The following is a 10,149-nucleotide window of genomic DNA, read 5'->3' as shown; positions in this document are numbered from 1 at the left end:
AGAACAAGGCAAACCAAAAATCAGTACATGGGAAGAAATAATAAAGATTAGGGCAGAAATTAATGAAATAGAAACAAAAAGAACAATCCAAAGAATTAATTAAACAAAGAGTTGGTTCTTTGAAAGGATAAACAAGATTGATAAACCCTTAGCAAATCTGACCATAAGAAAGAGAGAAGAGACACAAATTAATAAAATCAGAGATGAACAAGGTAACATCACAACAGATTCCAGAGAAATGCAAAAAATCATAGGGACATACTATAAAAGCATATACTCCACAAAGTATGAAAATCTGAAAGAAATGGATGATTTCCTTGATCTATATGACCTACCTAAATTAAATCAAAATGAGATTAATCACTTAAATAGACCTATAACAAACATGGAGATCCGAACAGTTATCAATAATCTCCCAACTAAAAAAAGCCCAGGCCCGGACAGATTCACTGCTGAATTTTACCAGACTTTTAAGGAAGAGCTAACACCATTGCTTCTTAAGCTTTTCCAGGAAATAGAAAAAGAAGGAATTCTACCAAACTCCTTCTATGAGGCCAGCATCACCCTGATACCAAAACCAGGCAAAGATAGAACAAAAAAAGAAAATTACAGACCAATCTCCCTCATGAACATAGATGCAAAAATTCTCAACAAAATATTGGCAAACATAATACAAGAGTAAATCAAAAAGATCATTCACCCTGACCAAGTAGGCTTTATCCCAGAGATGCAGGGATGGTTCAACATGCGCAAATCTATAAATGTAATACATTACATAAATGGGTTGAAGGACAAAAATCACATGATCATCTCATTGGACGCAGAGAAAGCATTTGACAAAATCCAACATCCCTTCATGATAATAGTCCTACAGAGACTGGGAACATATCTCAATATAATAAAGGCTAATAATGATAAGCCTACAGCCAACATATTACTAAATGGGGAAAAACTGGAAGCTTTTCCACTAAAATCAGGAATAAGACAAGGGTGTCCATTGTCCCTACTTTTATTTAATATAGTTTTGGAAGTCTTAGCCATAGCAATAAGGCAAGAGACACACATAAAAGGGATACAAATTGGAAAGGAAGAAATCAAGTTATCATTATTTGCAGATGATATGATTCTATACATAAAGGACCCTAAAGACTCTACTAGCAAGCTGTTAGAGCTGATCAAAACCTACAGCAATGTAGCAGGATACAAAATAAATACACAGAAATCAGTAGCCTTCATATATGCTAACAACAAACACACAGAGGATGAAATCAGAAAATCACTCCCATTCACAATTGCATCAAAAAAAATAAAGTACCTTGGAATAAACCTAACCAAGGAAATAAAGAATCTCTACAATGAGAACTTTAAAACACTCAAGCGAGAAATTGCAGAAGACACTAGAAAGTGGAGAAACATCCCTTGTTCCTGGATTGGAAGAATCAATATTGTGAAAATGGCAATCTTACCTAAAGCAATCTACACATTTAATGCAATCCCTATCAAAATTCCAAAGGCTTTCTTCATGGAAATAGAAAAAACAATCCAAAAATTCATTTGGAATCACAAAAAACCTCGAATATCTAAAATAATACTGAGCAACAAAAAAGAGGCTGGTGGTATCACCATACCTGATTTTAACCTATACTACAGAGCCATAGTAACAAAAACAGCATGGTACTGGCACAAAACAGACATGTAGATCAGTGGAACAGAATAGAGGATCCAGATGTAAGCCCAAGTAGCTATAGCCACCTGATATTCGATAAAAATGCCAAAAATACTCATTGGAGAAGAGACAGCCTCTTCAGCAAATGGTGTTTTGAAAACTGGATAAATATCTGCAGAAGGATGAAAATAGATTCTTCTCTCTCGCCATGCACAAGAATTAAGTCCAAATGGATTAAAGACCTTAACATCAGACCGGAAACTCTGAAACTGCTAGAGGAAAAAGTAGGGGAAACCCTTCAACATATTGGTCTTGGCAAAGACTTTCTGAATACAACCCGAATTGCTCAGGCAATAAAACCACAGATTTACCACTGGGACCTAATGAAATTACAAAGATTTTGCACCGCAAAGGACACAGTGAAAAAAGCAAAGAGGCAACCTACAGAATGGGAAAAAATCTTCGCCAGCAATATATCTGATAAAGGATTAATATCTAGGATATACAAAGAACTCAAAAAGTTAAATAATAAGGAATCAAACAAGCCAATCAAAAAATGGGCTATGGAGCTAAATAGAGAGTTCTCAAAGGAAGAAATACGAATGGCATATAAGCATCTAAAAAAATGTTCTACGTCACTAGTCATCAGGGAAATGCAGATTAAAACTACATTGAGATTCCATCTCACTCCTGTCAGATTGGCCACCATCATGAAAACAAATGATCATAAATGTTTGCAGGGATGTGGAAAAAAAGGAACCCTTCTGCACTGCTGGTGGGAATGCAATCTGGTCCAGCCATTGTGGAAAACAGTGTGGAGGTTCCTAAAACAGCTAGAGATTGATCTACCATATGACCCAGCTATAGCGCTCCTAGGCATATATCCAAAGGACTCATCTCATTTCCTTAGAAGTATGTGCTCAACCATGTTTATTGCTGCTCAATTTATAATAGCTGGGAAATGGAACCAGCCTAGATGTCCCTCAACTGATGAATGGATAATGAAGATGTGGCACATTTATACAATGGAGTTCTACTCAATGGTAAAGAAAAATGAAGTTATGAAATTTGCAGAAAAATGGATGGATCTGGAAAGTATTATACTAAGTGAGGTAAACCTGGCCCAGAAAGCCAAGCGCCACATGTTCTCCCTCATATGTGGATCCTAGCTGCAGATGATTGGGCTTCTGTGTGGGAAGGAAAAAACTCAGTAGCAGAGGCCAGTAAGTTAAAAAAGAGATATAAAGGGAAGAGAAAGGAAGGGAGGATGGTACTTAATAGGTTGATATTGTATATATGTAATTACAATGATTGAGAATGGAAGGGGATATGATAGGAATGGAATTTCAAAGGGGAAAGTGGGGGTGGGGAGGGAGGGTATTACTATGCGATATTTTTTATAATCATGGAAAATGTTAATAAAAATTTGAGAAAAAAAAAATTAAGATTAGGAATTTCCAGTTAAGGTGGTGGTATATGAACAAACCCTAAGCAGCCTAGGTGAAAAAAGGAAAAAAAAATGTACACTCTTCTAATAAAAGGTGAGATGTATAAGAAATTATCAACTGCAGCAGAAAAGCAGGAGAGATCCAGATTGTCTAGAGCCCATAGAAGCAGGCAGAAGTGGCTCCAGCATCAGCAGAACCAGGTCCCTGTGGCCACAAGCATCAGGCTCAGACTGAGCCTCAGGAAGAGGCTGGTGAGGGAAATATCCACTCACACCAGAGCTCCTCACAAACTCAAGAAAATGTGAACGGAGGATGGCAGGGAAGAATGGAGGAGAGGCTCGTGAGGAAGAGGATCACATGGACCAGGGGGAGAACTTCATCCACCATCCACAGCTTTCGCTACCCGAACTCACCCCACCCCCATCCCCATCAGAGCAAGCACCAGCAAGCATCAGAGACCTGAGGAAGGGAGCTCACCTATATAGCACCCGGCATAAGAGATCTCAGCAGTGACCCAGCCAGCCTACCTGAACCCACAGTGCAAAAGAGGGACCCATGCAGGAACACAGCATAATTGAGACAAAACCATCCCAAAAGGTAACTGAGAGTACACCAGGTCAGTACCCGCCAAATAAGCCTGGTATATAGGCTTGAATCAGAAGTACCAATTGCACCTAGCATGTCAGAATATATTAGATGTTAATTTTTTTTATTTGTTTATTTTTGGTTTTTCAAGGTAGGGTCTTTAGATGTTAAATTTAATGGATGGTTGGATTGCCATTCAGATTTTTCTTTCTTCTTTTTTTTTTTTTTTTTCTTGGTTTTTCCAGGTAGGGTATCACACTAGCCTAGGCTGACTTGGAACTCACTGTGGAGTCTCAGGGTGGCCTCAAACTCACAGTGATCCTCCGACCTCTGCCCCCAGAATGTTGGGATTAAAGGTGTGTGCCACCACACCAAATAAGGATTTGCCATTTTTTTCTTCTCCAATTTTTTTATTAACAACTTTCATGATTATAAAAAATATCCCAAGGTAATACCCTCCCTCTCCCACTTTCCCCTTTGAAACTCCATTCTCCAAAACATACCCTTTGCATCTCAACCAGTCTCTCTTTTATTTTGATGTCATGATCTTTTCCACCTATTATGATGGTACTGTGTAGGTAGTGCTAGGCCCTATGAGGTCATAGATACCCAAGCCTTTTTGTGACTGGGGGGAGCACATTAAAAGGAGTCCTATACTTCCTTTGGCTCTTACATTCTTTTCACTACCTCTTCCTAAATAGACCCTGAGCCTGGGAAGGTGTGATAGAGATATTGCAGTACTGAGCACTCTGGTCAATTCTTTCGAGCACCATGATGCCTTCTGAGTCATGCCAAGGTCACTGCCATGTAAAAAGAGAAGAATCTCTACCAAAATTCAGAGTAGTGTTAATATAAGGTATGAAAATTAAGAGAAGTACTTATTGGGCAGTTTGATAAGCATAGTATATACAGTTAGCTAGACAGCAGCAGACGTTACAACCTTAGGACTCATGACTACCCCTGTTTTAACTTTTCAGTATCAGGGATGTATTCCCTCCCATGGAGCAGGCCTCCAGTTAGAGGGCACATGGTTTCCACCATGACAAACATGCCACTATTGCACTTATTGGCTCATTTGGCCTGGCTGGCCACATATAAGGCTTGAAGTGTCCACTGTTGAGTATCTTCACTGGTGTTTATTCTCTCTACCATTGAACTGCATGCAGAATGGCTTCTTCCAGCTTTCTGTCAGCTGGTCTACACGGAGGAGGTTATCAGCTCAGTTCCAGCAGGATTTCTCAGTGGCCTTGAAGCCCAAGTATGTGGAGTCTTCAGCTATAGGGTCTTACCATCTATTCCTGGTGGGAAACTGAGGCCCTTGGCAATGGCCTATAATGTTTTTGGGGCATCAGGGACCTCCCTGACCAACAACTCCACTAGAAAGTATCCCATCCATTGCACTGAAAATTCTCTAGCAACAATCTATAGCTCCTGAGTGTTCCATTGTCCAAAAAAGTAGGTTTCCATATGATTTATTTATATCCTCTTAGATTCTGATTAGCCCTCCATCCACCTTTCCTTCACTCAATCTCTTCCCCTGGCCTCACTTGGGCCTTTTTACCCCCCTTAATCCAGTCTTCTACTTACATATATACAATACCATCCTATTAAGATTTGCCTATGAAGATTTGCCTATCTAAAATAAGCCACATTTTGGGTTTGTCATTTGTTGCTTCCTGATTTATAGTGCCTGTGTTTTCTCTTCTGTCATTCATTAGGGAAGGGTCTCACGTGGTCATAAACTGACTTGGAAACCTCTACAGACCATAAATCTTAGCCTCCTAGTGGACAGGTTAAGGATGCTGGCAAAACACACCCTTAGGGACTCTGAATTTGTTAGAGGATCTGGTTGTCATAATATCTACTCTATTTTTTAATATTTTAACTTTATTTTATTTATTTGTTTATTTATTTACTTATTTGATAGGGGCGAAAGAAAATGGGCACTCAAGGGCCTGCAGCCACTGCAAACGAACTGCAGATGCATGCTCCCCCGTGCATCTGGCTTACATGGGTCCTGGAGAATTCAACCAATGTCCTTTGGCTTTGCAGGCAAACTCCTTAACTGCTGAGCCATTTCTCCAGCCCCATAATACCTACTCCTGCATAAATTCTCTGTGCAGTTTTACATTGAATGTGTACATTGTTTAGTTAAATTTTAGAGTCTGCCTGTATTTTGTTCCACTCAGCCTACTTGAATACTCTCACAGCAGGCAAACCCAACACCTACTTTCCCCATGGGCTCTTTACCCTCCTGCTCTCCACAGGGCAGGAGCTCTTTCAGCTTTCTTTTCTGTCCTCCGCATGGTTTGTCCAGGCCCTCTACATGGGCTTTCAAGCCATGTGGGTGTCCTTCCCTTGGCTCTGTACTTCCCTAAATAAATATAATAATTTAATAATCTTTCTTCTTCTCAGTCTTATCTTATTCAACTCTTTGGTTAAAAATAGATGAGAGGGGCTGGAGGGATGGCTTAGTGATTAAGCACTTGCCTGTGAAGCCTAAGAACCCTGGTTCAAGACTCAGTTCCGCAGGACCGACATGGGGGTGCACATGTCTGGAGTTCGTTTGTAGAGGCTAGAGGCACTGACAAGCCCGTATTTCTCTCTCTCTCTCTCTCTCTCTCTCTCTCTTTCTCTCTTCCCCCCTGTCACTCTCAAATAAATAAAAATATAAAATGAAATAAAATGATGAGAGGGCTGGAGAGATCACAGTGTTTAAGACACTTATCTGAGCAGCCTAAGGATTCATGTTCAACTCTCCATGTCCCACATAAGTTGAAACACAGTGATGCAAGTATGCAGGGTCACACATGCTCACAAGAGGGCACACGCATTTGGAGTGTGATTATAGTGGCTGGACGGCCTGGTGTGCCAATTCTTTCACCCTCTGTCTCACTTTTGCTCTCACTCTTGCTTTTGCTCTCACTCTCACTCTTTGTTTTTATTTTTATTTCTATTTATTTGAGAGCCACAGACAGAGAGAAAAAGAGGCAGAGAGACAGAGAGTATGGGCACACCAGGACCTCCAGTCATTGCAAATGAACTCAAGATGCATGCACCACCTTGTGCATCTGGCTTACATGGATACTGGGGAATCAAGCCTTGAACCGGGGTCCTTAGGCTTCACAAGCAAGCACTTAAGCACTAAGCCATCTCTCCAACCCCACTCTCACTCGTTCATTTTTAATCATAACTCAGACTTTATTGCTTATTACTTACATCATTCCATACAACTTTCATTAAGCAGACTGAGAAAATACACTGGGAGTTTTAAACAGATGATGGCAATATTGATGGAAGTGTTCAAATGTTTTATATGTGATAACAAGAGACACCAGTGCCACCTTCACCCCCAGAAATTTATACATTTCATAAAAAAGAGTAAGAATACTTCATTGGCATTTAACTAGCCTTGTTCTTTGCAATTGAAGAAGCTTGACCAGTTTTATAAAATCAGAGTAGAGCAAACACATATTTTTCATTACAAGGTATTTCTTAGAAGAAAAAAATCACTATGACAATAAAACTACACACACCTTGAAAACAAAAAGATGACATCATCTAATGCTCCTCTATTTTAATATTAACCCAAGAAGCAAAATTTGCCTTGTGGGGGGGGGGGCTGGAGGGATGGCTTAGTGATTAAGGCATTGCCTTCAAAGCTAAAGGATCCTGGTTCAAGTCTCCAGGACCCACGTAAGCCAGATGCACAAGGGGGCACTTACATCTGGAGTTCGTTTGCAGTGGCTAGAGGCCCTGGTTCACCCATTCCTTCTCTCTCTCTTCCTCTTTACTCTGCCTCTTTCTCTCTCTCAAGTAAATAAATTTATTTTTTTTAATTTTAAATTAATTTTAAAATTGTAATTTTTTTGTTTTCTTTTGTTTTTCGAGGTAGGGTCTCACTCTGGCCCATGCTGACCTGATTTCACTATGTAGTCTCAGGGTGGCCTCAAACTCATGGTGATCCTCCTACCTCTGCCTCCCAAATGCTAGGATTAAACACGTGAGCCACCACACCCGGCTTTAAAATTATAATTTTTTAAAAGTTAATTATTCTTCAAAACCTGAGACGTAAAATACTCAAGTATAACATGACACATTAACAATCAACCCTTCTGGGAGTAACAGGAGTTGTAAGTGTTCTTCAACCTGGGGAATACACACACAGTCACTGAAAATCACATAAACATCAGTAACTTTCCTAGTAAACTGTAGCAATAGTTTCTCTAATAGTGATTTTTTTAAAAAGCAAGCATGTGTAACAGTTCAGTATTGGAAAGACTTCTACATAATGTAATGGAAAGACACACATGGCAAAAAATATATTTGCATACTTGAAAAGACACTAAAAAATACAATTGAGCAGGGCATGGTGCTACATCATACCTTTAATCCTAGCACTCGGAGGCAGAGTTAGGAAGATCACCAAGAGTTCGAGGCCAACCAGAGACTACATAGTGAATTCCAGGTCAGCCTAAGCCAGAGTGAATTCCTAACTCAAAAACCAAAAAACAAAAAAAAAACTCGAAAGACCTTCGCAACTAGAAATGTGGTTTTATGATGCGCCTACTTAAAGACCTCAGTCATCCAATAATGAAAAACACCACAATAGCAAATAAATAAAAATGTATTAAACCACTATCACAAACAATACAAAATTTAATATCCAGGCATCTTTTAGTCCCATCTTGGTATATGCAGTAAAGACAAGTGTTGTAAATAAGAACTAGTACCTATTCAAATGTTTCCAAAAGTATTTAGCAAATTTGTTTTCGAGTTCTCTTATTATACATATCACTGAAAGCGCTCCTGATCAAAGATTTTGACTTAAGTCAAGAAAAAAAGTATAAATACATGAACTTATAAAGGGCAGCAGTTCACTATTGAAAAATTAAGATTAGGAACTTCTGGTTAAGATGGTGATGTATGAACCACTAATAAAGCAGCCTGGGGGGAAAAAAGCCAAAAAAAAAAAAACAGCAAAATACACTCTTCTACTAAAAAGTGAGATGTTTAAGAAGTTATAAACTGCGGCAGAGAAGAAGGAGAGATCCAGAGCATCTAGAGCCCACAGAAGCAGGCAGCAGCAGCTCCAGCAGCAGTGGAACCAGGTCGCCATCACCACAACCATCAGGCTCCGACTGAGCCTCAGGAAGAGGCAGGTGAGGGAAATCTCCACTCACACCAGAGCTCCTTGCAAATTCAAGAAACGTGAAGGGAGGACGGAGGGGAGGAACAGCAGGGAAGAATGGAGGAGAGGCTCATGAGGAAGAGGATCACGTGTACCAGTGGGAGAACTTCACCCACCACCCACAGTCTCCCATCCCCCACCGTCAGTGCAAGCACCAGCAAGCACCAGAGACCTGGGGAAGGGAGCTCACCTATATAGCACCCGGCACAGGAGATCAGAGCAGTGACCCAGCCAGCCTACCTGAACCCACAGTGCAACAAAGAGGGACCCAAACAGGAGCACAGCATAATTGAGAACAAAACCATCCCAAAAGGTAATGGGGATTACACCAGATCAGTACCCACCAAATAAACCTGGTATATGGGCTTGAATCAGAAGTGCTAATTGCACCTAGCATGTCAGGATAAATTACATGTTAAATCTGATGGAGAGTTGGATTGCCATTCTTTTTTATTTGTTTTTTCTATTGTTTTGTTTTGGTTTTTTGCTTGTTTTTTTGAGGTAGGGTCTCCTGTAACCCAGACTGACCTGGAATTCACTATGGAGTCTCATGGTAGCCTCGAACTCACGGGGATGCTCCTATGTCTGCTTCCCAAGTGCTGGTAATATAGGCATGTGCCACAACGCCCAGCAAAGATTTCCCATTCTTTTTTTTCTTTTCAAATTTGTTTTTAACAACTTCCATGATTATAAAAAATATACCATGGTATTACCTTCCCTCCCCTCACTTTCCCCTATGAAACCTCATTCTCCATCATATCCTGTCCCCATCTCAATCAATCTCTCTTTTATTATGATCTTTTCCTCCTATTATGATGGTCTTTTGTAGGCAGTGTCAGGCACTGTGAGGTCATGAATATCCAGGCCATTATGTGTCCAGGGGCAGCACATTAAAAGGAGTCCTACCCTTCCTTTGGCTCTTAAATTCTTTCCTCCACATCTTCTACAATAGGCCCTGAGCCTGGGAAGTTGTGATAGAGATATTGCAGTACTGAGCACTCTGGTCAATTCTTCCCAGCACCATGATGCCTTCTGAGTCATCCTGCGGTAACTGCCCCTGGACACATAATGAGGTTTCATAGGGGAATTAAAGGCGTGCACTACCATGCCTGGCTAATATTAATATTTTTCTAAAGCAAGTTATGCCTTCATCGTCAAGCAGAAAACAGATGGAGACTTTCAGATAAGAAGCCTGTGGATATAGGCTCATGCCATGTAACAACTGTAGACCAAGCATTTGGCTCTACTGGGATGGCAGT

The sequence above is a fragment of the Jaculus jaculus genome, chromosome 9 (assembly GCF_020740685.1).
Source record: "Jaculus jaculus isolate mJacJac1 chromosome 9, mJacJac1.mat.Y.cur, whole genome shotgun sequence".
NCBI lineage: Eukaryota > Metazoa > Chordata > Mammalia > Rodentia > Dipodidae > Jaculus > Jaculus jaculus.
Note: the sequence above shows the minus strand (reverse complement) of the source record.